This window comes from Pinus tabuliformis, chromosome 4_2 (assembly GCF_031772625.1).
Source record: "Pinus tabuliformis cultivar Carrire ecotype Pingquan chromosome 4_2, CPIR1, whole genome shotgun sequence".
In the NCBI taxonomy this organism is placed as follows: domain Eukaryota; kingdom Viridiplantae; phylum Streptophyta; class Pinopsida; order Pinales; family Pinaceae; genus Pinus; species Pinus tabuliformis.
This window is the reverse complement of record NC_142304.1, coordinates 1,001,484,669-1,001,512,112: the sequence shown is the minus strand read 5'-3', so window position 1 is coordinate 1,001,512,112 and position 27,444 is coordinate 1,001,484,669. Positions and strand designations below refer to the sequence as shown.

The 27,444-nt window shown below is 35.2% G+C and overlaps 1 pseudogene; it reads left to right on the top strand.

The window, feature by feature from the left end:
• The first annotated feature begins 3,243 nt into the window (after window positions 1-3,243).
• On the top strand, window positions 3,244-19,539 carry LOC149173021 (transmembrane 9 superfamily member 4 pseudogene; annotated as a pseudogene).
• The last annotated feature ends 7,905 nt before the right edge of the window (window positions 19,540-27,444 follow it).

Here is a 27,444-nt window from a genome sequence, read left to right as displayed (position 1 = left end):
GCCATCTACATACAAAGAAATCAGAATAATCTGCCCCTGCCTATTGTACTTGGTATACAAATTTGTGTTGTTTAAACTTCTATGAAAGCCATACTCTAAGAAGAAAGAATCAACCTTTTCATACCAAGACCTGGGTGCTTGCTTTAAACCATATAAAGCCTTTTTCAATCTGCAGACAAGACGTTCCTGCCCCTGCTTTACAAACCCTTCTAGCTGTACTAAGTAAATCTCCTCTTTCAACTTACCATTTAAAAATGCAGATTTGACATCAAGCTGGTGTAGCTCCCAATTATATTTAGTAGCTAAAGCAATAAGCATTCCGATTGTATTTAACTTTGCTATAGGTCCAAAAGTATCATCAAAATCTATACCTTCCTACTGTGAATATCCTTTTGCAACTAGCCTAGCTTTTAATTTCTCTATACTTCCATCTGCATTCATTCTTGGTTTAAACGACCATTTACATCCTATGGGTGTTTTATTCTTAGGCAGTTCAACTAAATCCCAAGTGTCATTTCTAATAATTGATTCCATCTCTTCATTCATTGCAGCTCTCCACTCCTTAAATTGACTAGCTTCTTTGTAATTAGTGGGCTCTACAATGTTCAAAACTTTTGACATCAAAGTATAGTCTCTCAATTTTAATGGTAATTGAGTCTTTCTACCAGATCTCCTTGGTAGGGGACTTACCTCAAATTTTTCAGCTCTAAATGGGCTTGCTTTATCAACTTTTTCCTGTTCTTCTTTCTGCTCTTGCTCTCTTTCATCCTTGCTGCTCTCATCCATCAACAATGGAATGTGCCAATCATCACCAATGTCATCTTTCCCTTCCTGTACCTATTCATGAAACACTACATCCCTGCTTGCAAATATCTTATGAGTCTCAGGATTGAACAATTTATATGCTTTAAATTCTGTGCCATAACCAACAAATATGCATTTAATTGCTTTAGGATCTAATTTCTTCCTATCAGCTTTGGGTATATGGGAAATTCTTTTGACCCAAATACTCTTAATTGATTTACTGCTGGTTTGAATCCATATAGAGCTTCAAAAGGAGTTTTGAAGCTAAGATACCTTGTATGACTTCTGTTCTTTAAATATACAACAGTATTAATAGCTTCTACCCAAAAACTATTAGATAGATCCTTACCTTGCAACATGCTCCTTGCACACTCCACTAAGGTTCTGTTTTTGTGTTCTGCAACTCCATTCTTCTATGCTGTGTGTGGCACTGTAAACTGCTGAACAATCCCGTGAGATTTGCAATATTTCATGAATTCCCCTAGCTTGTATTCTCCCCCTTGATCAGACCGGAGAATTTTTATACTCTTACCAAACTGTTTTTCCACCAAGGTTTTAAATTCTCTAAAGCACTGGAAAGTCTGACTTTTCTTACTCATAAAATAAACCCATGAGTATCTAGTGCAGTCATCAGTAAATAGAAAAAAATAATATGCTCCACCTAGCGACCTTGTCTGCATAGGTCCGCATATATCAATGTGCACTAGTTCTAAAATATCTGTTTCCTTCCTCCTATCATGCACATAAAACTGTTCTCTATGCATTTTACCTAAGGCACATCCATCACAATTTAACTGAATATTACAAAAGATAGGGAGCCCCTCAACAACACCTTTTCTCTGCAATCGCATGAGGTCCTGCAAATTCAAGTGACCGAATCTCTGATGCCAGAGTTGTTCGGCTGTCGATCCTCCTGCAACCATGGCTCGCTTTGATATACTCTTCACATCTAGTTTGTATAGGCTTCCAACACGCACACCTGTTGCAACTATTTCTTTCCTCCAATCCTTTATCACACAATGAGTCTTGAAGAACTCGACTTGCATATCTTGATCAGTTATCATGGAAACAGATATAAGATTTTTCTTAATTCCAGGTACATATAAAACATTTTGAAGATGACTAATTTTTCCATTTGGTAACTTGACTGGAATAACCCCATAACCTTTAATCTCATATCCACTATCATCTCCTAAATAGATTTTTGATCCATATGTACTTTCCTCAAGACTATAAAAAAATTCCTTTTTACCTGTCATGTGAGAGGATGCTTCGGAATCAACATATGATATATCGTCCTCATCAGATGCTGAAAGGGCATGGTCGACTATGAACAATTGGAATTCATGACTAATATCTTCTTCAACAAAGTATCCTCTGTGCTTTGCCTGCTTCCTCTTTGCATCATCAACGTGCTTCTTAAAGCATACACTCTGTATATGGCCCTTCTTTCCACAATAATAACATTTCTTTACGGAATCATTTGCAATCATACCTTTATGTGGACGCTTCTGCGATGTTCCTCCTTTCTGCTGTGATTGCTGCTGTGGCTTCTTCCCTCTAAATGATCGTCGTTTCGCCATCAGTGCAAGATCATCACTCTGGGGGTTCAGGTTCTGCCACCACTCCTCCTCTTGTAGCAAGATCCCTGTCAGATCATCAAATGTGGGCGCTTTCTCCCTTGCCACCAATCCAGTGATGAACATTTGAAATTCATCTCGCATCCCATTCAGTGTGATTGAGACAAGATTAGAGTCAGACACCGTCTCTCCAATGTTCCCCAATCCGTCTTTCACATCTTTGATATGCGCAAAAAATGCAGCAGCAGTATCATTTTCATTCATCCTCATTGAAAATAACTTGCTTTTAAGTGCCATGACTTGGCTTGTGTTCTGGGTTTGATACAGATTTTTGATGGTCATCCAGATCTTCGCGGACGTTTTACAGTCTCTGATGTGTGGGATAACGTTGTCCTTCATGGACATTTTCAGCAAAACTTTCGCCTTGTTCTCTCGCTTATCCCAGTCTTGCTCATGCATCCTCGCATTCACCCTCTGCTCATCACCTGTAACTATGGACCAAGCATTCGCACCTTCAAGCAAGGTCTGGGTCTTAAACTTCCAGTTCGTGAAGTTAGATCCATCGAGTTTGCCAGACTCGTGGAGGTAAGATTCTGTTGTATTACTCATTTTGATCAGATTTAAAAATGTGAATCTACCCAACAGTAACAAAAAAATCGATATTTGTCAAATTGATCTGTCAACGATTTAGATCCACCAATATCTGACAACTCAGCAAAATCAGTCGCGCTCCGATGAGCAAATCCGTTGTTTTTCAATACAGCCAAAAATCGATCTGATCAAAACTGATCCGATCTGCCTCTCCCCGATAGATCTGCCACTCCTCCTATCTACTCCCTTTGCAAATCGCCAAATGAAGATGAGGCTTCTCGCAGATCTCCCTGAAGGTAGGTTGGCGCATTCCCGAGCAAAAAATCCGCACCAAGAAAAAATTCGTGTAAGTAAAATTTGCTGGCGCGATAAATCCTTGAAATTCCGCACTAATCGAGTATTTTGGCGCTCTGGCGAGATTAATAGCTCGACAGTCACACCAATTGCCCTCTTGGCACTATTGTCAGCGCGAAACACGCGTCAATCCTCTTCTATTCGGAAAAATTAAAAAACATCCAGTCCGAGCCAGGTGTTCTGTAGTCCATCTGCTCAATTGAGCACAAAGCTCCTTGTGTACAAGCAGCCACAAAGGCACCTCACACCACACAGGCAATTCTGTCACAAGGAAAGCTGGCCACAAAGGCACTTCAGTCACAACAGGTGATAAAAGATCAGGCTCACCCAATCTGAGCTTTGATACCAAGATACAATGTGAACATAATTGAAAATGAAGGAGATGTAGCTCACATGTGAGGCCTACACCTGGAGACTACACTCAGAACAGAGAGATCACTCTCGTACACTCTATTATTCATCAATGAAAGATTACATCATTAAATACAATACTAGGAATTAGGAAGTTGTAACCAAACCCCTAAACCCTAGGAACTAATCCTAAACTAGGGAGATACATTACAACAATGTAACCATTTTCTCCATTAATACAAAATAATATAATTATTTTCAACTAGCACCAACCCATAGTATGAGTAAAATCGCTTTTCTTAATTCTTCCAGATTTGCAGAAGTATCCCAGCTTTGAAGTGCAGTGGATATCCTTTGTACACTTGCACAGTTTTTCAAGGGCGCACACTGCCTTCAACACCTCCATGTTTGCGCGACCGATACCAAGAAGCCCATCGCCTGCATTAGAGCGCAACTCGGAAAAAATATCAGCCTGCAAAGAAAAAAAACACTAAGGCACTACGCACTTCCAACTAGATTTCCAGATCACCTCTGAGAAAGCACCATACATCTCCTGCGAGTGCAATCAATCCAGAGCACAAATTAACTAATATACAATGATGTTGTTATGATACCACGATGCTCACCGATGCCACAATTCGAACAACACCACAGATTGACATATACCACAATGTCTGATCTGATACGAACTTAGATCCACCACAACTCTGTCAGATGAACAATAATCTCAATCTAATTGATTTAGCTCTGCAGTGATCTCGATCTAATTGATTTAGTAGATTAGGCACTGTGGTTTATTTGAAAAAATCCCTAACTTCCTTATTTGACCCTAGTTCATTGACGGAGAGAACATACCCCATACATAGAGCAGTGGCCAATTGCTTGCATTCACCATCGTTCCACATTTTCTGCAAATTTCTTCCTCAGAATACCCCTAGCTATGGAAACGGGCTTGTAAAATAGTTCCACGCACCAGTGAACAGCTCAGTGCTCTCTATTAAAGACTCCAACACTCCTACGAGAGAAACACTGATCCACAAACTCTCCCTCACTTGGTAATAATGCCATAATTGCAAACATGTTCTAAGATTTTGATCCGCACAAGCCCCAACCAGGCACCACTGCACGGATAAACATTTATCTCTTAGGCGATGCCAAGCTCCACCTGAAATCTTCTCCGGTGACTACAAAAATCTGCCACTCAAAACGCAGGCCACCGATAATAATGGATTCAATCCACTCATCGAATTGAAATTCTTAGCTCACACTGGTCAAAAAAAGGGAGATTCGATGTGCCACCATAGATCTCGCCAACAAACTCTGCTCACACAGCCGCAACAGTGATACCAATAATTGCTCATACCAGCCTTACAATTTGAAAAGTTGATCAACAATTTTAAAAAAAATGATCACTACAACGTTGATAGATGGACCAAAAAAAAAGCCAATACATATACCTTTTTATTTCACTGGCCCAGGCCCTCACTCGCTCCGATACCATATTAAATTTCCATAAGGGAGATCTATATTTAAATTAATCAAATAATGTTACAAATAAATATATTTAGTGTTGTCTCAAGATAGGGAAACTATCTTGGACACACAATCTTTTGGTTGAGAGAATATCTCAACCACACACAAATCTAGGAAACAAAATAGGAATAGTCTCTTTCAGATAGAAATAATCACAACTGGGATAAGTAGGAATTACATATTCCAACATCAGTTAAACAATTAAAGAGGCCTCATTGGATGTTGAGTTCTAAAAGAACTTCGCAAAAACCACAATGATGAGAGCTTGCTATCATTTTCGAAAATCGTGGAATGAAATTTGTTTTCACAACAATTGTATAACCCCCTCCCATACACACACCAAAGACTTTGGTAGAGCACTCGTAGTGTCAGGGTAATATTGTCAATGTTAGTGTCATTTATTTTATTGATTTTAAAATGGTTTGTGAGAAACTAATAAATACAAAAAATAAAGGCTCAATAGGGGAATTATATCACATCAAGGCTCACTCAACCAATGAAAAATTAGAAATAATATTTTCAGAAATTAGATTTTTTTTTTGAATTTACACAAAAATAGAAATATTCAACATTTTCCCAAAGCTTTACTTAAATTTAATAAAAAGTCACAAAAACTCGACAAACTAATCGATCATGAGCCGATTTATATAGTTCGCGGGAAGAATTTGGGACTAATAAGAGTAAAATCTTCTTAAGTTCAACCAAAAAAAATGAGTCATTTTCAAAAGTATGTAAAGGGTGAGCTTTATTGTTTTATTTTCTTTTTTTCATTTTTATTATGTTTATTATGGTTGTTAATAACTTAAAAGAAAAGAGTTAATTGTATCATCATTATGATGTATATATCAATAAAGTGGTGTAACGAAGTGTTTTGAGCGGTGCGTTGAAGTGGGTTGAGTTTATGATCTATTGTTTTAAAATCGAAATTTGATTTAATTATTTATTAGAAAATGTGAATATAGGAAAATATAAAAATATATTAATTATAGTTATTTTGATTGAGTTTATTTGTTAAGAATATGTGTATTATCATCATGTTGTATGTCTCATTTACTTCTATCTTTTATCTATGAAGTATTACTGTTGACTTTGTTGTTGCCTTTGGGTATTGGTTTCAAGGCTTTGGGTTAAAATTCTCTTGTCATTGTTGTTCTACAATCACCTCTAGTTTGTGGATGCATAACATTTGGTTTAAGTTGTTGCGTTTTCACATGTCTCGACCCCTTGGAGTATGAAAAATTGACTATGATTGTTATGAGGAGTCTAGTTCTCTTGTTATATGGAGGAAACCTATGTTCCTATGTCTTTGATTTCTGATCTCATGGAACTTTGGATATAGTGGAAATGTGTTTGATTTATAATATCATTGGATTTAAAATTGAAATCTAATTTTAATATTTATTACAACTGATTTTATGAAAATATAAAAACACATTAATTATATTTAGATTGATTGGGTCTATTTGTTAAGAATATGTATTTTTCTATTCACAAATAAGGGAGTCTCATACATGAATTTGATGTTTAACCTGATCTTGGATTTAACATTAAATTCTCATTATAAATCAAATTTATTTTCAACTTTTGTTTATTTGATGGTGATGAGAAGGTGTCTCATTTATTGAATGGAAGAAGAAAGATCAACCCATAGTGGGTTGTTATCACCAGGATTGTGCAAGGCTCAGCGGGATATTATCACCAAGATTGAGTAAGGATGGAAGAAGAAAGATCAACCCATAGTGGGATGCTATCACCGCAAGGAGGGAAGAAGAAAGATCAACCCATAGTTGACGTTATCATCAAGATTGTTTAAGGATGGAAGAAGAATGATCACCCCATAGTGGGATGCTATCACTAGGATTTTTCAAGGAGGGAAGAAGAAATATCAACCCACAGTTGATGTTATCATCAAGATTGTGCAAGGATGGAAGAAGAAAGATCATCCCATAGTGGGATGTTATCACTAGGATTGTGCAAGGCTTGGTTGATTTTATACAATCTTTGTGATAGTTCAATTCCCCAAAAGTGGCTTTCATCATCAACCCCTCCCCATGAGGTTTGAACCCGAGACTTGGAAGGGACTAAGCCCCACTCAAACAAACTGGTCTACACCTCATGGGTACCTAATTGTGTAATGTTGTCACCAAAATTATGTGGGGCTTGGTTGAACTTGAATCTACCTATGTAATGTTGTCACTAAAATTGAGGCTTGGTTGAACTTGAATGTCCCATGAGAGAGGTGATGGTGATGGTGATGAGAAGGTTGTGACATTAAAATTAGATTAGTATTATAAATGACAATTTTGATATGAAAATATTTATCTGTTTATATGATCTACCTACTTGTGAAATGTCGCTACCAAAATTATGTAAGGCTTGTTTTAACTTAAATGTCTCATGAAAATTTTTGTTTTTGTTTTGTTTTTTAATTTTAAAAAAGAGTTAATTTGCGTCATTGTCATCATGTATGTGTCATTAAAGTGTTACAGTGGAAGTGTGTTAGACATATAATCCATTTTTTTTGTAAGATTGAAATTTGATTTTAATATTCATTATAAAAATGATTATATAAAATTATAAAAACATATTAATTATGTTTACTTTGATTGGATCTAATTGTTACGAATATGTGTTTTTTGACCCCGAACAAGGAGGTCTCATACATCAATTTGGTTTTGTCCCCGAACAAGGAGGTCTCATACATCAATTTGGTGTCTAACTCGATCCTAATTTTAAAATTAAATTATTTTTGCACCAAGAGGCACTCTACTACACAATATGAGGGAGATGTTGTCATGTAACGTTACATTTAAAAATCATAAAATAGTACTTATCTTAACAAACTAAAAAATAGTGAAAAAACCAATGTCAGCAATAAATAAAATACTTTGATTTCCACCTTAATTTTACATAAAATTTATATTGAGAGACATAGTAATCCAAAGTAAAAAAAAAAAAAAATATTTTTAACATGAGGGAGATAATATGGAATTGATAAAACCAAGATCTTCCAAGAGTCCATGTTGTCAAGTAACATTACATTTAAAAATCATAAAATAGTACTTATCTTAACAAATTAAAAATAGTAAAAAAACTAATGTCAACAATAAATAAAATACTTTGATTTCCACCTTCAAAGTAATTGAAAGTAAAAAAAAATAATTTTCTTTTTCATATGAGGGAGGTAATATGCACTTGATAAAACCAAGATCTTCCAAGAGTCCAGAGGAATTAAATCTCTCTAGGTGCAAACCATTCTAAAGTTTTGCACTTAAAAAAATGTTTGTTTTTTTAGAATTTTGATCCTTCTCAATGTTTGGTATATCCAGAGTTAAGATGGATCTATGTTGGTTATTATAAATCCAATTATTTTTCAACTTTTGTTTTACCTTAATCCTCCTAATATTTGATGATGAGGAGAAAGCATCTAGTATGAATATGACCTTAAAAATAAATTACTATTACAAATGACAATTTTTATATGTAATTTTTCTTTTTTAATATCTACCTACTTGTGAGATGTTGTCCACAAAATTATGTGAGGCTTGGTTAAAATTGAATGTCCCATAAGAGAGGTGAATCCTATGAGAGAGGTGATGGTGATGAGAAGAAAACCTTAGAATTAAATGATTACCATAAATGACAACTTTTATATATAAATATTTATCTTTTTATATGACTACGTATTTATGAGATGTTGTCACCAATATTATGTGATGTTTAGTTGAACTCAAGTCCCATGAGAGAGTTTTTATCCTCCACAATAGCTCCCACCTTCAATCCCTCTCCATAAGATTTGAACCAGTGACCTAATTGTTGGGTGTGGAGCTTGATTATCTTCTATAGTACCGGCATATTGGACCCCAGTTCAAAATGCCGTAAAATAATCGCTGCCGTGGGGGGTCCAGGGGGGGCGACAGCGACTTTTGGGAGCCCCCCCTGGCGGGAGGTTTCGGGGGCAGCGCCCCCGAAGCTAAAAACAGCTGTAAAATTGCCTTGTAAAAGTATAGTAATTTCTAGTCAATATGGGCCGTTCATTAGGCGGATGATCTGACGGTAGAACTTATGTTTATTTTAGGGTTTTTTTGCCCTAGAAGGCAACCCCTCTCTTTATATGAGGGCATTGTATTTGAGGCTGTGAGATAGATGTGTATTCGGTGAGCGAGAAACATAGAGGTGAGACTGTGAGAGAAAACAGAGGATATTACAACGGTTTTGCTGTAGGTTGTATCTCTTCATTTTGCTGGATAATAGAAAGGAAGGACTGGCTGTTCGGGGTGGACGTAGCCCAAACTGGGTGAACCATGTATATCTGTGTCTCTCTTGTTTTGTGCGTTTTTTGTGTTTATATTTCTGCAATATTTTATGTGTTCCATTGCTCCGTAATATATAATTTTCTAACACTAATGGACATTGAAACCCACACAAACTATCTAATTACATATTTATTATCTGCCATTTACCATTTATTTTATATTTTTGTATAAAATTAGTGTAAATTTTATATTTCCTTTTTATTACCCCTTTTTTGGGAAAATTGATTTTAATATAAAACAATTAAACATTTTTATCTTTGAAATTATATACTTATTTAAAATTTTCTTTTACTAACACATAGAAAAATAATAAAGAAAACTTATTACATATGTGATATTTATTTAAAAAAAAATAAAAACACTAAATTAAATAGGTTTAATTTCATTGTTTTATGTTTATTCCTTTTTAAGTTAAAATTTAGCAATACAATTTTTTATGAACTTATTATTTAAAATGTATTTTTGAATGAATAAATGGATTCAACATCATGAAAAACATTAAAAGACTTGAATTTTACAAAATCCAAAGTAAAAAATTTCAATCCCCACAAAATTCCACTACATTTTAAATTTTATATATATAAAATTCTAAATATTATTAAAAAAATAAAAATCAGTCCATAATGTTAGATTATGAAGAAGCTGCATTTTTTGAACAAATTAATATTATGAGTGTGACAAGTATAATAAGATGTTTTGTTTATATATTCCATAATAAATTTTATTAATAAAAAAATACAATTTGACTTTAAAAACAAAATTTACTCGACAATTATTGAAAAATGTCCAAAATGTTTAATGTTTAAACTTTCTCGTTTTAATATTATGCATTTTGGAATTGTTTTAATAGCATAATGTTTTCATAGGAAATTTAATATTTCATAGTGGTTAGGATATTAGTTCATGATAACGCATTCTAAAATATCATGATTTTATCACACTAACAATATTTACAAGGTAGTGGTGTTCCTTATTAAGGTAGTGGTGTTTCTTATTAATACGATGGTTTGTTGGTTGCTATATGACCTTTTTAACAATTAAGAGAAGTGATTCATCATAAGATATAAGTTTAATAGTGATGGTTAATGTTTTTTAAGAATTTTAAGAATTATATGGTTTATGAGACATTAAGAAGGTAGGAGATTATTCGAAACTCTTTAACATTTTATTTCTAAGTTCTAAAAAGAATTAAGAGAGGCATCCCATGATAACAATAGTTTTGGCAATTTAAAAGTTCAAAGAGTGTTGGTAGCGTGACAAATATTTTGAAAATTAAATCTAATGTGAGTTCTTAATTTTTCAAATTTGATAGAGTCTGATAGAGTTTACAATGTTTATTTTCTTCTTTACATTAATCAAGATAGAGATAGTTTGACTTTCCAGATTGGGGTTGATCAAATTTGCAGATTGGGGTTAATCCTCTTTATAATATCTAAGTTTATTTTTCCCTAAACCCTTTATGACCGACTAAATCCTCATTAAAATATGAAGTAGTAATATTTTAAAAATGATCCTTATTCTACAAAATAATCTCCTCCTTAATCCTCCAACAGTGTAGCCAAGATTGGGCATCCTTATCCCATCCCTGCTAGAGCTGAAGCTAGGCGTTTTGCCTAGAGTAGAAGCAATTTTAGGAAACATTTTGGATACCATGTTGTTCAACTTCTTCTTGTATGTAAAATACCTAGTAGTCGCTATATTTTCAATGGGCCTAAGCTCTTTCTTCAATATATCATAATCCTTATGTCAATAGGGAACACTAATATAACATGATCACTGCATCAATTTAATTGTCTGTTAAAATTATTTGTATTCTATAACCAAGTATGAGGGAGATGTCATGTAATATTAAATAACATTAAATTAAAAATTAATTAAAAAAACTCATATTAAACCACTAGAAATCTATTTTGAATTAAAATTTCTAATATATAAAAGGATTAAATTTCTTCATATATAATTATTTTTATCATTCAATATCAAAAAATTAAAATATGATATATAATTAAATGATTAAAAAATTATATGTTAAAAAATTAGCCTTTTATAGCTAACCCTAATTAAAATCCATTATATAAAACTTCTATCATTTCAAGGAGTCTAGGAGTCCACCCCTTATGAGGACACATAAAGATTTTTCTCATTACTTAATAACTTTTTCTCATTTTATTTTAAATTAAAATTATTTATCAATTTAATAAATAATTATCTAAATAAATATTTTTATAGAAAAATTTATCATGGAAACACTATTCAAATTCGTTGTCATTGAACACAATCATGAACACATGCCCCACATTGTTCCCACAATTCCATGTCATTTATCATAACTTTCTCCATTAAAAAAATTATAAATTAGTGGGAAGATGCGTTGGCTTTGAAGACTTCTACACTCCAATCTATTTTTTTTTTTGCCTTTTGATGTATTTGTGAATCCTTCACACACTTCTTGTCCTTCACCACCTCTTCCTCTCTTTAATGTCAGGTCGCCCTTCTGGCCTTCAGAGTGAAATCACTACACAATTTTCTACAGACGGAGACGAAAAGTCGTGTTGAATTAAGGGTGCCTTCGAGCAAATACCAGCAGAATTTTTCGCATCTTCACTTTGGCTTCTTATGCTTCGTCTTGTTAATGTGTTTAGGATCCCTTCATATTAAGACTGCTTCTATTGAGCTACTCTTCCAACTTCAAGTCAGCACTAATTATTTTTTATCTATGACAGAAGAGAAGAGAAAATTAGTGAGCGTGAGGAAAATGGAATTGTTCTTAACACATGTGAAGAGGACGAACCCTTCTAGTACCCATAACCATGCTATTGGTTTCGACGAATATGAGAGAAAGGACATGGAGCCACCTTACTCCCTAGGCGTACGATAGGAAATTTGGCCATATACTCGTACGAAGAAATTCGAGAGGCCACAAATTGTTTTCATGAAAAGAACAAAACAATTTTTTTTTGGGTGGAATCACTCACTTGCGGTGCGAGGCTTTATCAGCAGAAATCCCTGGAACCACAATTTCCTTGAAGGATATCTGAGGAGGAAAAGACATATCTATTGGTTGCGAAGAGAGTGGAGGAATCATTAATACTCTATCAAAGAACCTACATGACAAAAGCAAAGCTTGGCTTTATGTATCAAACGTGCCCATAGACTAGAACGTCTATTGCAAACAGCTGTCGAGCGGATACAGTGATGATATATAGTTATGTGCTGCTAGAATACACAAGGGTCACTCCAATTCAATTTTATCAGTTTAAATTTAAAGTATCCTTGTTTTTAGGTATTTCTCTATGAGTTATAAAATGTTCATTTCTTCTATATCTGTTTTGCACTGAAACATACTGCTATTATGATTTTCCATTCCGTCCTCCAGGTTTGTGGAAATTTTGCATATTTGAATTTCTTGACTTGTAGAAGAAACGAGCATGTTTGTTGTTGCATATTTGTCAGGCCAGGGTAACTCCAGAATGAGCAGAAGAAAGACTGATTGCTTAATTCATTAGTTAACTATCATTTATATACATAAATAGGACGGATCAGTTCATCTTCTTGATGACTGTTCGCGTTCCAGTTCACCCATCCGTTGAGTATTAGGTGTCAACATTCCCCCCCTTAATCTAAAGGGATGTTGGTGAGTCCAAGCATCGTTCTGAATCTTTCAAGCTTTTCTCTTCCAAGCGCTTTGGTGAAGATGTCTACAATTTGCTCGTTTGTGGAACAATGACGGAGATGGATTGTTTTGGCCTCAACATGATGTCGGATCAGATGATATTTAGTATTGATGTGCTTAGTGCAATCATGGAACTTTGGGTTCTTGGCCAACTTTATTGCAGAGGTGTTATCAATCATGAGTGGAGTTGATTGTATTTGTTTTACCTGCAAATCTTCAAGAATTTTCCTGAGCCACACAATTTCTTTCGTTGCTTCAGCTGCTGCCACATATTCTGCTTCTGTTGTGGAATCTGCTGGTACTGATTGTTTGAGTGATCTCCAGGAGACAGCTCCTAATCCAAGACTCATAGCATATCCTGAAGTAGATACCCCAGTTTCTTTGTCTCCATCGAAGTCTAAATCAGAGTATCTAATCAAGTTGAAGTTGTCCACCTGTGTATACTTGATTCCAAGGTCTTGAGTTCCCTTCAAGTACCTTAGAACTCTTTTTGCAGCAGACCAATGTCCCTCACAAGGCTTTTGCATAAACCTGGAGAGGATTCCAACAACAAATGAAATGTCTGGTCTGGTAGCAGTGAGGTAGATGAGACTTCCTACAAGCTGTCTATACTTTGTTGCATCCTCAAATTCCTTTCCTTCAATAGATGTGAGCTTCAAGTTTTGTTCCATTGGAGTAGAAAGAGGATTGCACTCTGTCATGCCAAATCTGTTTAACAAATCTCCAATGTATTTCTTTTGAGAAAGAAATATGGATTTTGGATGTTGGGTTACTTCAATGCTAAGATAGTAATGAACATAGCCCAAATCAGTCATTTCAAAACTTTTTCCTAATTCTTTCTTTATGGATGCAATATAGATTTCATTGTTCCCTGTCATTAAAAGATCATCTACATATACCACAAGATATACAACTATTTTGCCAACTTTCTTGACAAATAAAGTTTCATCATCAAGATCAAAATGTTTGAAGTTGAGTTTCAGAAGATGCTCAGTTAGTTTTTCATACCAGGCTCGTGGTGCTTGTTTGAGGCCATACAAGGACTTCACAAGTTTGCATACTTTGTGTTCATGTCCTTTCACAGCAAATCCTTCAGGCTGGGACATAAAAACATTCTCTTTTAGATCTCCATTCAAGAATGCAGTTTTTACATCCATTTGATGGACTTTCCAACCGTTCTGAGCAGCTAGTACAAAGAGTGTCTGGATGGTGGCCCATTTTGCTGTGGGGGAAAAAGTTTCCTCATAATCAACCCCTTCTTTCTGTGCAAAACCTTTTGCCAGAAGCCTAGCTTTGTGCTTGTCAAGTGAGCCATCAGCTTTGTACTTGTTCTTGTAGACCCACTTGCAGCCAATTGGTTTGGTTCCAAATGGAGGATCAACCAGCTTCCAAGTGCCATTCTTTATGAGGGCATCATATTCCTTATGCATCGCTTCTTTCCATTCATCATGAGAAGAAGCTTCTTTGAAGGAAGTTGGTTCAAAATCTGTAGACAAGTTCAATTCACAATCATAAGTAACATCCATATCAACAGGTGAATTAGAGTTATCTACATCACCTCCATCTTGTCGGTTTGTATTTCTGGTTCCTGTTTTTCCAATTTCATCAGGATGAACACTTTCAAGTGTCTTTGTCAGCCACTTTGGGGGACCTTTCTGAGATGGTCTAGGCTGCTCTGTTGATTGAGTTGGGACTGAATCAAGATTGAGTCTCCCAATTCTATCAATTACATCACTTAAAGCATCATCCGTTGTTGGAGTTTCATGCAGGGGAGATTGTTCTTCAGAAGAAGATTCCACATGTTGTTCTAGTATAGGAATCCCCCTTCAAGATGTGGAATCTGATTATCAAACTCTTGAAATGATTTCGTTTTTGTGAATCTATCCAAGAGATCAAGTTGCGCTCAACAACACTGTCAGATTTGGATGATTCAAGAAAAATGACATCTCTAGATACAACAAACTTTTTATTTACTTCATCATAGAGACGGTATACTTTAGAGGTGTTTGAGTACCCCAGGAAGATACACTTACGACTTCTAGCACCAAGTTTGTTTCTATGTACCTTTGGTATTAAAGCATAACAGGTGGAACCAAAAATCCTGAGATGTTTCACCGAAGGAACATGTCCATACCACAATTCATAAGGAGTCTTGTTTCTTATAGCACTAGATGGACATCTATGCTTTATATATGCAACACATAGAACAACATCATCCCAAAACATTATCTTTACATTTTTGAAGAAAAGCATGGATCGTACCATATTCAAGATTGTTCTGTTCATTCTTTCAGCTACACCATTCTGTTGAGGATTATAAGGCACATTTGTTTGATGTTTAATCCCATGTTGGCGAGGATAGTGTTCAAATTCATTTGATGTATATTCTTTTCCATTATCAGTGCGAATAGACCCAATATGAGATTGTGCATCATTTTCAATCCACTTATGAAAATTCTTGAATGTTTGAAAAGCATCAGATTTGTTCTTCAATAAATAAACCCAACAAATTCTGGTGTAATCATCAATAAATGTCATGATATATTTATTTCGATTTGCAGAAGGAACAGGCATTGGACCACATAAATCTGAATGAATGAGTTCAAGCTTCCTATGTGCTCTTGAATGTGAATCATGGAAAGACTGTTTGCTATGCTTTCCTAGAATGCAAGCATCACATTGCTTATGTTTTCTAGGAATTGTAGGCAAACCAGCAACACCATTTTTCTTCAACAAGCAGAGACTATCATAGTTTAAATGTCCAAATCGAGCATGCCATAATAAACTTGACGGAAGTATACCTTCTTCAGGATGAGAAATATATGAGAAATGTTGTGCATGAGCAGAGGTTCCTTGCAGTTTAAGAAGTCTTTCTTCTTCTATACCCCTCATGGCAAGTGAGTGATCAGATGCCTTTCTTACCTCAAGCTTTCCATCAAACATATGAATGGAGTGACCTTGCTGGCGGATGTGGACCAGGGACAACAAGTTTCTCTTGAGCTGTGGGAGATATAGAACATGATCCAGAAGAAAGTCTGGAAGACCAGGCAATTTAAGCCTGATTGTGCCAAGCCCTGATGGCTTGATTTTTGACTGATTTGCAAAGTATACTGCTCCATCAACATTGTCAGTGAAATCTTCAAAAAAATCTTTCCTATGAGTCATATGACAGGTTGCTCCTGAATCAAGCAACCAATCATTTTTCGAAGAAGGAAGTGAAGCATTAAACAAATCTTCATTTACTCCAATGTTACATTGTGCCTCAATATAGTGAGCAGATTCAGGTGCTTTACCTTTGTCTGTGTCATCAGTTTTACCTTTCTGTTGATTTCTTCTCTGCTCAATTTTGTCCCATGGTAGCTTGCATGTAGAAGCATCATGTGATCCATTTCGTTTGCAGCGAATGCAATGCATATCTACCTTTTCTGCTTGAGAATGTCTACCCCCCTGCCTCTGAAGTATCTTCCTCTTCCTCTTCGTCCACCTCTTCCTCTTGTAGAATCTTGAGCATGATGCTTTTCTTTATGAGCAAGGCAAACACTCTCTTCAGAAGATTCAGGGACTCTCTTCTTTCCAAAGGCTTTCTCTCTTTCAACAAAATTTTTCACAAGAGAGTCAAAGGTTATATCTTTAAGATTTCCATTTGCTTGTAATGACTCAAGATAATTGGAGTAGGTAGGATAGAGTGCTTTGAGAAAGGCAATAAGAGAGATATCCAGCTCAACCTTAGTGGATTTAATATCATGCATTATAGACTTTATTTCAGATGCAAGAGCAAGAGGATCATTATTTTTCAGTTCAAGAGTGAAGAGTTTAATCATGAGCTGAACAACTTCAAGTGCAGAATGTGTATCATAGAGTTCTTTTAGCTTTTGTAAAGCTTCAAAGGCAGTGGAATAGGATGAAATATGACGACTTACTTCTTCATTTACAGATGTTGCGATCAATGCATAGGCTTTGTTGTTCTTGTTTTCCCAAATGACAAGTTCTTTATCTGATGTAGGCTGCACAGGGTCTTTGTCTTCTTCTCCGACACACACTCCTTTCCACAACTCATTGTAGATGAGGGTGTGTTTTACCATCCGAGACCATTCAGAATAGTTCTCCTTGCCAGTGAGAACTATTCCGACCATAGAGATGATTGAATGCATTCTGTAAAAAAAATATCTCTGCTGATAAAAAAAAACTTCCTCACTTCAATATCACTTTAATGCTTTAACTTTTCAAAGCAGCATTATCATTCAAATGATAAAAAAAAACTGTGCAATATTACAACTGCTTTGAATGAACAAAACTGTGCAATATCATAGGCATTCAAATCAAAGGCTGATGATTTTAAATCCTTTCATCAGCATCTCCAAGTCTTAAAAACTATAATCCTCTGAAAACAATGTCAGGCTCGACCCCTATAAACAATGTACATATATATAAATGCTGCACACATTACAGGAGTTTTCAACGTTTCATAGATAAACCATGTCAATCGTTGCACATTACAATAATGTATGCACACATGTGCACATACTGTTCAATGTACCTACCCGTTTCAATACAACGCTCACTGCAATGCATATGTTGTCATATCGTCCATACGACGTATTTCAATGCAGGGTTCAACAATTTCATTCAATGCAGAGGCATTAGAGTTTTGACTAGCGTTCAACACCACATTCAAGTAACTTGTTTTTAATTTCCTTTCGCAACCGGTGCGCCTGGTCACTACCACTGTGAAAACAAAATCTAATTTCAGAAATAACCAAGGCCAGATGCCTATTTCACATATTCAAAAGTACCGAAAATTATTTGGAATGCACAAATCCCAATTCTGTGCTAAAATCCACCATTAAAAGAAAACCCATTTCGGAAAAAAACCGAACCAAACGCCCATTTCACAATCCAAATTCAAATGTTTCCTTCAAATTCAATTTGAACCAAAATCCATATAGGAATTTGTCGAATCAAAGTTTCACTTGAATCTCAACAGAAAACCAAATTCAGATAAAAATCACCCTTGGACATGGATCCAGGACATATGAGCGCAATTAAATTAAACACAGGATGTTTCAAGTGCCCAATTCAGACCATCCGTAAAGGCCACGGTGAAAATAAAACCCACTTCAGAACTCATAGAAAATCAGACGCTTATTTCAGGCCTAGACTAAAAACCACAGTAAAATTCAACAATATGGAGTACAACGGAAGCACGCTGTAGGTCCACGGAACTGATAGGTTTGATCAAACACAGCGTGAGTATGCTGTAGTTGGAGGAACAGGCAAATTCAGATTTGCTCACGGTTATGCAGCTGTTACCACTGAGTCCCTCTCTGGCCAGGACAATGCGTATTCAATATAAAAAAAACGCACATTCAACAGCGCATAACTATGGACAGTGCGCAGTCTCAGGACAGAGGCGCTCAGGACAGAGGGCGCAGTCTCAGGACAGAGGCACGCAGTCTCAGGACAGAGGGCGCAGTCTCAGGACAGTGCCCAGTCTCAGGACAGAGGCACACAGGACAGAGGGCGACTATTTTTAGAACCTGGGACCTGTGCTCTGATACCATGTCAGGCCAGGGTAACTCCAGAATGAGCAGAAGAAAGACTGATTTCTTAATTCATTAGCTAACTATCATTTATATACATAAATGGGACGGATCAGTCCATCTTCTTGATGACTGTTTGCGTTCCAGTTCACCCATCCGTTGAGGATTAGGTGTCAACAATATTATTAATAAGCAATGTTTTATCAATATTGCAGATAAGGTGACTGAGAAGAGGGAAGATCTTGGAAAAGTGTTAAACGGTGACTGAATGGTTGGTGCTAGAGATAAGCTTGGTTTCCAGTAAGACAAGTTCTAAACTTCTTTGCACAAAAAAATTAACTAAGGAGGATTTGGCGAAGTTAAGAGAAGCAGTGAAGAGAGGGATTATTATTTTCAAATGTATTATGATGACTTATCCGAGGTTTTATAAAAAAAATCGATAAAAAAGAATAATGCAGATCCAATTTAACTATACAAACACCTTGTACACCTCCACTTTGAAATATTGTACAACAATGATCGTGTCATAGAAATTATTGTTCGTATAGTTCCAAATTTTACTGTTCACATTACAGAGGACAAGGAGATTGAAGTTGGTTTCACATACTCAGTTAAGTGGGTAGATACTCAAACTCCATTTGAATGGGAATGTATAAACATTCAAAGCCTTCATCCTTGCCTAAGTGTTTGGAAATCCATTGGTTGTCTATTATAAATTTTTGTGTAACATTTATTTTTTAACTAGATTTTTCGCCACCATTCACATGCATGTTTTAAAGAATGATTTTATTATATAAGAAGTGTTTTGGCTTTACAATTTTGTAAAGCTATCTCTTTCACCTACTGTCTTCTCTTCTACTTAAGATCTCATATTGGAATAATACAATGATAGTAATTAAAAAAAGCTTAACTTTTCCAAATCATTCATCCAGAGTAATTCTAATCTGACAATAATGACAATAATATAATATATATATTAGAAAGGTGAAAAAAAACCCGAAAACATTATCAGCATATCTGTCTTTACACCTCTCGGGCCAAATGCTAATATAATATATTTTTTGATACATATTTTTGAATTTACCATCAAGCAAATATATTGATAGTAAATGTTTGTTTTTGATTTTATAATCCTACCCGGGCATCACAGATAACTCTGTTTCATATTTGTTTGTCACTTGCCGGGCATCACAAATAACTTGTCATATTTGTTTATCTCTTTTGGTCGATGGTAGGTTGTGGAAGTGGTGCTTTCTGTAACAAGTGGAATACAGTCTTGTAAACACAAATTTAGTTCCTTTTTCATTAAAAATTTGCTATATTTTTTTTATGTGTGTTTAAATAAATTTAGTATTTTAAATTATTATTTAAAATATATAAATAAATTTAATATTTTAAATTATTATTAAAAATATGTATTTAAATATATAAATAAATTTAATAAATTTAATATTTTTAATATTTTATAAATAAATTTTTAAAATTGATTTATAGATATTCTAATTTATTTAAGTTACAAAATGACAATTAAAAAAAAAATATAAAAATTTACATTCAATTTTTTAAAATGTTTAAATTTCTTAAATCCAAAAATTTAAATTTATAAATAAATATATTAATTTATAAATAAATAAATAAATTTATTAATTTTAAATAAATAAGTAAATTAATTTTAAATAAATGAAAAAACAAACTAACAAACTATATTATTTAAAAACCCAAAACCCCATGTGCTATATCTATCTTTTATTTCCGTTATGAAATCCCGAAGAGTAGACTCAAGTGTCAATTAAAATAAAATAAGAATAAACTCTTCTAGGTTCCACCAAAAAATGAGTACCTTTTCGAAAATAGTTAGAGGGGTGAGCTTTTCCTCCTCTATTTCATTTTTCATTCTAATTATGTTTGTTTATAACTGAAAAGAAAAGAAAGAATTAATAGCAACGGGGTGAGCTTTTCCTCCTCTATTTGATTTTTCATTCTAATTATGTTTGTTTATAACTCAAAAGAAAAGAGATAATTAATAGCAATGGAGCGAGCTTTTCTTTTTTTCATTTTTCTTTCTAATTATGTTGTTTATAATTAAAAAAAATAAAAAAATAATTTGTAACTTTTTTTGAGGAATTTTATTGATAGCAAAATATATTACAATGGGAATATTTCATACCCATTATTCATTTAGAGGATTTTGATTGTCTTCCAGAATAAAGAAGATACAATAAATATTAAATATGGCAAAAACTACAACAAAATGTATTGTGATTCTTTATTTTTCTTGATGCTTTAACTGAGGCTAAAAAAATGCCAAAATTGAAATAGCATAGTAAACCAACAGAAACCACTAGCATTACTGATAAAACAATATTATATTTTTACAAAACAGTGAAAACTAGAACATATTGCATGGTAGACTTATTAGTCCAAAATGATAACTGGTGAATGAGGAGAAGAGTTTGCATGGGCAATTTTTAGAGGTGGAGTGTTGATAACTGTAGCCTCATTCTGATGATCATTAGAGTTAGTCTTTGAATCTAAGACTACGAAGCATTCCACCCAATTTAATCTAACAACGATATCATCCAAATTGTACTTGATGTCTCTCACTATTCTCTTAATCTCCTCCTGGCCTACAAAGAGCTCATAGTTAGCAACTTGTTTGTCACTGATTACCATGTTGAGTAGTGTTTCCAACTTACATTGCAACAATACTGAGTGAAGGAAGCACAATCTTCTCCTCTGAAACTTCCACGGATTGGGAACCCATTTAAGGTTGCTACCTCCAATTTCTGAGCCAGAGTGATATTTACAATTCTCGAACTCCATGACTTCCAAATGTAGAATTTCCTTTCTGACCTCAAGAGGAGTAGAGTTGAAAATTTTTGCCATTGATTCCCACCCGAATAGACAATGATGACTGGAAGAGGATGCCCCAGGGGCACCACCCCTGTGGTTGAGAAGTCATTTCCTAGGAGCCATCTCTGCATAAATATTGAAAACAAACCATAAGACGATGACACTAACAAATTAAACTATCAAGATATGACTGACGACGAGATGGTAAGACCCCACTATAACACAAGCCATAGACTCAACAACAAAATTATAGAGGAGAAAGTGTAGGAAAAAGAGAAATGATTTAAGCCCATTACAATCCCAAATTAATATCTTCCCCAACTTCTTCGAACCCCAGATTTTATGAGGACGAGGATCTTCCTGAGTTTGAAATGTTTGGAATAGTGAAGAATTAGTGAAAGCATGGTCCTTTTTTAGAACCACATGGAGAAGGTACCTAGGCACCACACTCCATAAAGCAGCACTGGGCAACTGAATGGAATCCTGATGAGATCAAGGGCCTGTGAGGCCATTGAGGATAAAACCGTGACCAATTCGAAGGATGGACCAGTCCTTGAGTTATGTAAGAATAACACAAAGAAAATTGACATCTAATATGAAATTGAAGACACCCTGATGGAGAGCTGGTAACTAGACAACGAAATACTATAAGATGCAGAATTATCCAACTCTTTAATAGACAATGACAGATCCATACTATGACTACTCGTGGAAATAACAATGAAAATAGAACTCTTGTGACTATTACACAGTCAAATTTCATCCACCATAGAGAAAATAATAGTTTAACCTTAAGGCCATAAGCAACTAAACCACCACCTTTTCGCCACCCTGTGACCATGGTGCAGCATATACAATAAGTGATAGACATGATGAATCTAGTACAAAGAGTGAAATGTGCCCCATGAGCTCTCCATAATAAGGGCCAAGTGTACTACCAAAACCATATCTCAACCATCCCAAGACGTTGGCCCAGAGTAACCTCATAAATGAGCTTTCCCCTTTCCAAAGTAGAAAGAATGAATTATCTTGCCAAACCCTTTGATGTGAACACAACCCCAATCTCCCATCTATTGGAAATTAATATAAATAGACTTGGGTAGATGGTGCAAGTTATGTGAACCAAGAAAATGTCACGCGTGACCCATGCAGAACCAGGGGTAGAACCAGGCTCTATCACTAAAGACCACCACCTCTTTCACCATACATAATACCAGCATGCAAGTAATTACGCTTACCAACAAACCAACAGCATAAGAAAACCTCATGCTTCCTACTAGGACTGTATTCTTGTGAAAACACCCGATTGAGGAAGATAATTTGCATCATTATCATCATGTATGTGTCCTTAAAATGACATTTTGAATTATCTTGAGTTTATAATTTTTTTTATTTTCAAATTAAAATATGATTTTAATATTTATTATAAAAATATAAAAATATATTAATTATGTTCATTTGATTAAGTTTAATGGTTAAATATATGTATAATTGTGTTGTATGTGTCCTTAAAGTGGTGTAGTGGAAGAGTGTTTGGGTTATAATCCATTGTTTTATTACACATGATTATACGAAAATATAAAAACATATTAATTATGTTGTGATTATAGGAAAATATAAAAACATATTATATTAATTATGTTTATTTGATTAAGTTTAATGGTCAAATATGTGTCATCATAATGTTGTGTGTCCTTAAAGTGGTGTAGTGGAAGAGTGTTGAGCTTATAATCTATTGGTTTATTATATTTAATTATAGGAAAATATAAAAACATATTAATTATGTTTAAATTAATTAGGTCTTATTATTAAAAATATGAAAATATAAAGTTTAAATTAATTAAGTCTTACTAGTAAGAATATGTATTTTTTATTCACATAAATTTAATGTTTAATTTCATCGCCACTTTAAAATTAAATTTTCAAGCAATTCTTTTCAACTTTTATTTTTCCTTAATTTTCTTAATATTTTTCTTTTCGTTATGTTTATTATGGTTGTTTATAACTTAAAAGAAAATAGTAAATTTGTATCATCATCATAATGTATGTCTCATTAAAGTGGTACAATGAATTGTGTTGAGTTTATCAAGCACCAGACTAGGAAGTGTATCAGATGGATACTGTCAGCTAACATTGGAAGCCCACCCTCATTCAGGACTATATACAATGGATAATCTCAGAACATATTATCAGGCAAGAAATTGAATCTACACATAAGGATTTGGATACAAAGCTGAACAATAGGAAAATCCGTTTCTCTGACAAAAACAATAAAATATGATGGGGCTATAATGCCAAAGGTACCTTTACCACTCAAGAGGCATACAAACTCATAATAGGAAACCTAATAGTCAAGGATCCTCTATGGGATAAAGTCTGGTCACCCAATATTTGGCCCAAGGTATCCACTTTTCTATGGCTGATAGGACAAAAAAATACTCACATGGGATAATTTAAGAAAAAAGAGTTTCCATGGACCCTCCATATGTCCCAAATGTAAACAACATGAAAAAACCATTCAACACCTCATGCACACTTGTGAATTGGCAAACAAACTCTGGGAAAAAGTAATTTTCAGATGCCAAAAAGAAGGAAGAGATAAAGAAGATATTACCAACACCATATGTAGATGGGAAACCAATCTGTATAAAAGAAAATTGCTCAACTCTTTCTGGAAAATCATTCCAGGCCTTCTCATGTGGTCTATATGGAAAGAAAGGAATTGTTGCATCTTCAAAGATCAGTTGTACATCATTAGAAGTTCTATGGAGTAGCTTTTGCAATAATCTTCAGGAAAAAATAATACTCCAAATTTGGAAAGAATAGGACTTTCCATCCCTTTCACAAGAACAAAACATATGGATGAATTGGAACCTGCGGATGAATCAGGTAAAGGCCAAACATTCTAGATCCTCCTTTCACCACATTTCCCCAAGCAAATGGACTCCTCTGCCACACAATATGATACAATTAAAATTTGATGGAGCATCCGAAGGCAACCCAAGCAGAGCAGGATATGGAGGAATATTTTGGGATCACAAGGGAAAACCACTTTTAATTTTCTAGGCTCAATTGGATGGGATACGAACAATTCAACAAAGCTAGAAGGGTTGTGGCAAGGACTTCTTTTAGCCCGACATCAAAGATTCTTTCCCTTAGTTATTGAAGGTGGCTCTCATATTCTAATCAATATGGCCAAACAGATTTTGCTGGGGACACCTGCATACAAAGTAGTCAGCAGCTGGCAACTGGAAGAAAGGTTAGAGCTCATAGAACATTGGCTCACTAATAATAGAGCAATCACATTCAAACAGATCAGAAGAGATGGAAACAAAGTAGCAGATCTCCTGACAAACTTGGGGGTGGATAGTGATCGGACTCTACACACAGGTTCGTGCAATATTATTACCAATGTTTCCCATTTAGAAGAATAAAAGGAACTGTTACAAAGCAATGGGGCACAACTAGATGTGGGTGATTAAATGGAAACTAATGAAGATAAGATAGGAGAACGATAGACGGCCAAGCCACATGGCTATCCGCATCCTCCTCCGTGCCAATTTATGGCACAACAATGTCAACATGCAGGCAACATGAATTTGGTGCTCAGGTCGAGACGGATGCAACAGGCTAATGGTCATGGCAAACATTGGCCAAAATTCTTTCTCCCCCTCCCCGCTTAGATGCTCTTGCCCCTCTCAAGCTGAGGAGTCAAACTTCCGCACAGTCACAGGATGATGCTACTGGGTTCTCAGATGTTTGGACTTGGGAAATGGCTTCCATTTCACCCAAATCACTCAGTGTATTCTGAAATCTGCCCAGAACTCCCCTGCATCCAAGCTCAACAACACCGGTAATCCCAGAGTGAACTATACATCTAACTATACAAGAGAGGATTCATCAAACTTTACATCTCTGTTGATGATGATTTTGTGGGTAGTAGGATCCCACAATCTAAATCCCTTTGTTCCATCACCATACCCAACAAAGATATACCTTTTTGATTTTGGATCTAATTTATTTCGCTGATGTTTAGGCACTAGAGCATATGCATCACAACCAAACACTCTGAGTTTAGAATAATCACAAGGGTGTCCTTTTCATACCTCTTGAGGAATCTTGCAACCTATCGCTGTCGATGGCGATTGATTTATCACATAACAAGCTGTAGCCACCGCTTCTGTCCACAACTCCTTCTGCAAACCAACGTTACTCAGCATACTCCTTGCTCTCTCCAAAAGAGTCTTGTTCATGCGTTCAGCAACTCCATTTTGCTGAGGAGTATAAACAGTAGTCTTATGTCTCTCGATCCCTGCATCCTTGCAATAGTTGTCAAACTCCTTGGAAGTAAACTCACCACCATTGTCAGTTCTTAAACATTTTATAGTTCTACCAGTGATGTTTTCTACCAATGCTCTAAACTGCTTGAAAACTATAAAAACATCAGACTTCCTTTTCAACATGTAGACCCACACTTTCCTAGAAAATTCATCAATAAACGATACAAAATACGACGAGCCACCATATGAGGTTGTAGGTGCTAGACCCCAAACATCTGAATGGATATAATCAAGTATTCCTTTACTAGTATGTTTGCCTGTTTTAAACTTTTGTTTACTTTGTCTGCCAAACAGACAATGTTTACAAAAATATAACTTTCCAGACCTTAGATTAGGAAGTAACTTGCGATCAACCAAAATATTTAACCCTCTTTCGCTCATATGGCCCAACCTTTGATGCCATAGGCGAATGGAACTACTCTCATGTTCAGACACCGTAGACACATGAACTGACCCTGTTCTTCCTTCTAACTGAAACATATTTCCTACTTTCTTAGCTTTCATTACTAGTAAAATACCTTTGTAAAATACCTTGAATGACAATTTTATATCCATTTGTGTCAAGTGCCCCTAGTGAAATTAATTTTTTCCTTAAATCTGGTACATGTCTTACATTAGTTAACACTTTTGTTGTCCCATCAAACATTTGCAACTGTATACTCCCTATTCCCACAATATTAGACGTGACATCATTACCCATGTAGAAGACTCCATCATTCACTAATCTATATGTCTTAAACCAGTCTCTATGAATACACATGTAGTTTGATGCACCAGAATCTAGCAACCAATGTTGATCAGGATTTGACAAATTAACTGATAAGACTTCGTTGCTCATACCTGAACCAGATGCTGAACCTGTATCAGTCGTGTTCGCTTCCTTCTTTTCTGTCGATGAAGCTTCTTTAGAAGTTTGTTGTCGCTTCCAACAATTCTTCTTCAAGTGCCCCGATTTGCCACAGAACCAGCACTTTACTTTACTCTTTTTTCCTTTTGACTTTGAACGCGAATCGCTGCGCTTACCAGAGCGTCTTTCTCTAGAATGACCTCTAGCCATCATTGCCTCTGATGTAAAGGTGTCAGCATTCGACCGCTTCCTGGTCTCATCGGACAACAAAGCTCTGACGACATCATCAAATTCAATGGTTTCAGATGAGCTAAGACTTATAGAAGTAACAAAATGATCCCACGACTCAGGCAACGAGCACAATAAAGTTATGGCTTTATCCTCAGATTCAAATTTTACTTCTATGCTTTCTAATTGCACCATTAGAGTATTAAACACATTCAAATGATCAGTAATGGAAGTACCTTCCTTCATTCACAAACTGTATAGCTGCCGCTTCAGGAGAATCCGATTTGTCAAGGATTTTGTCATATACAACTTCTCCAACTTCGTCCACAAACCAACAGCAGTGTTCTCTGACACGATGTTAAATAAAACATCATCCGCCAAACACAGTCGAATACCGCTCAAGGCTCTTCCATCCAATTCATTCCATTCATCAT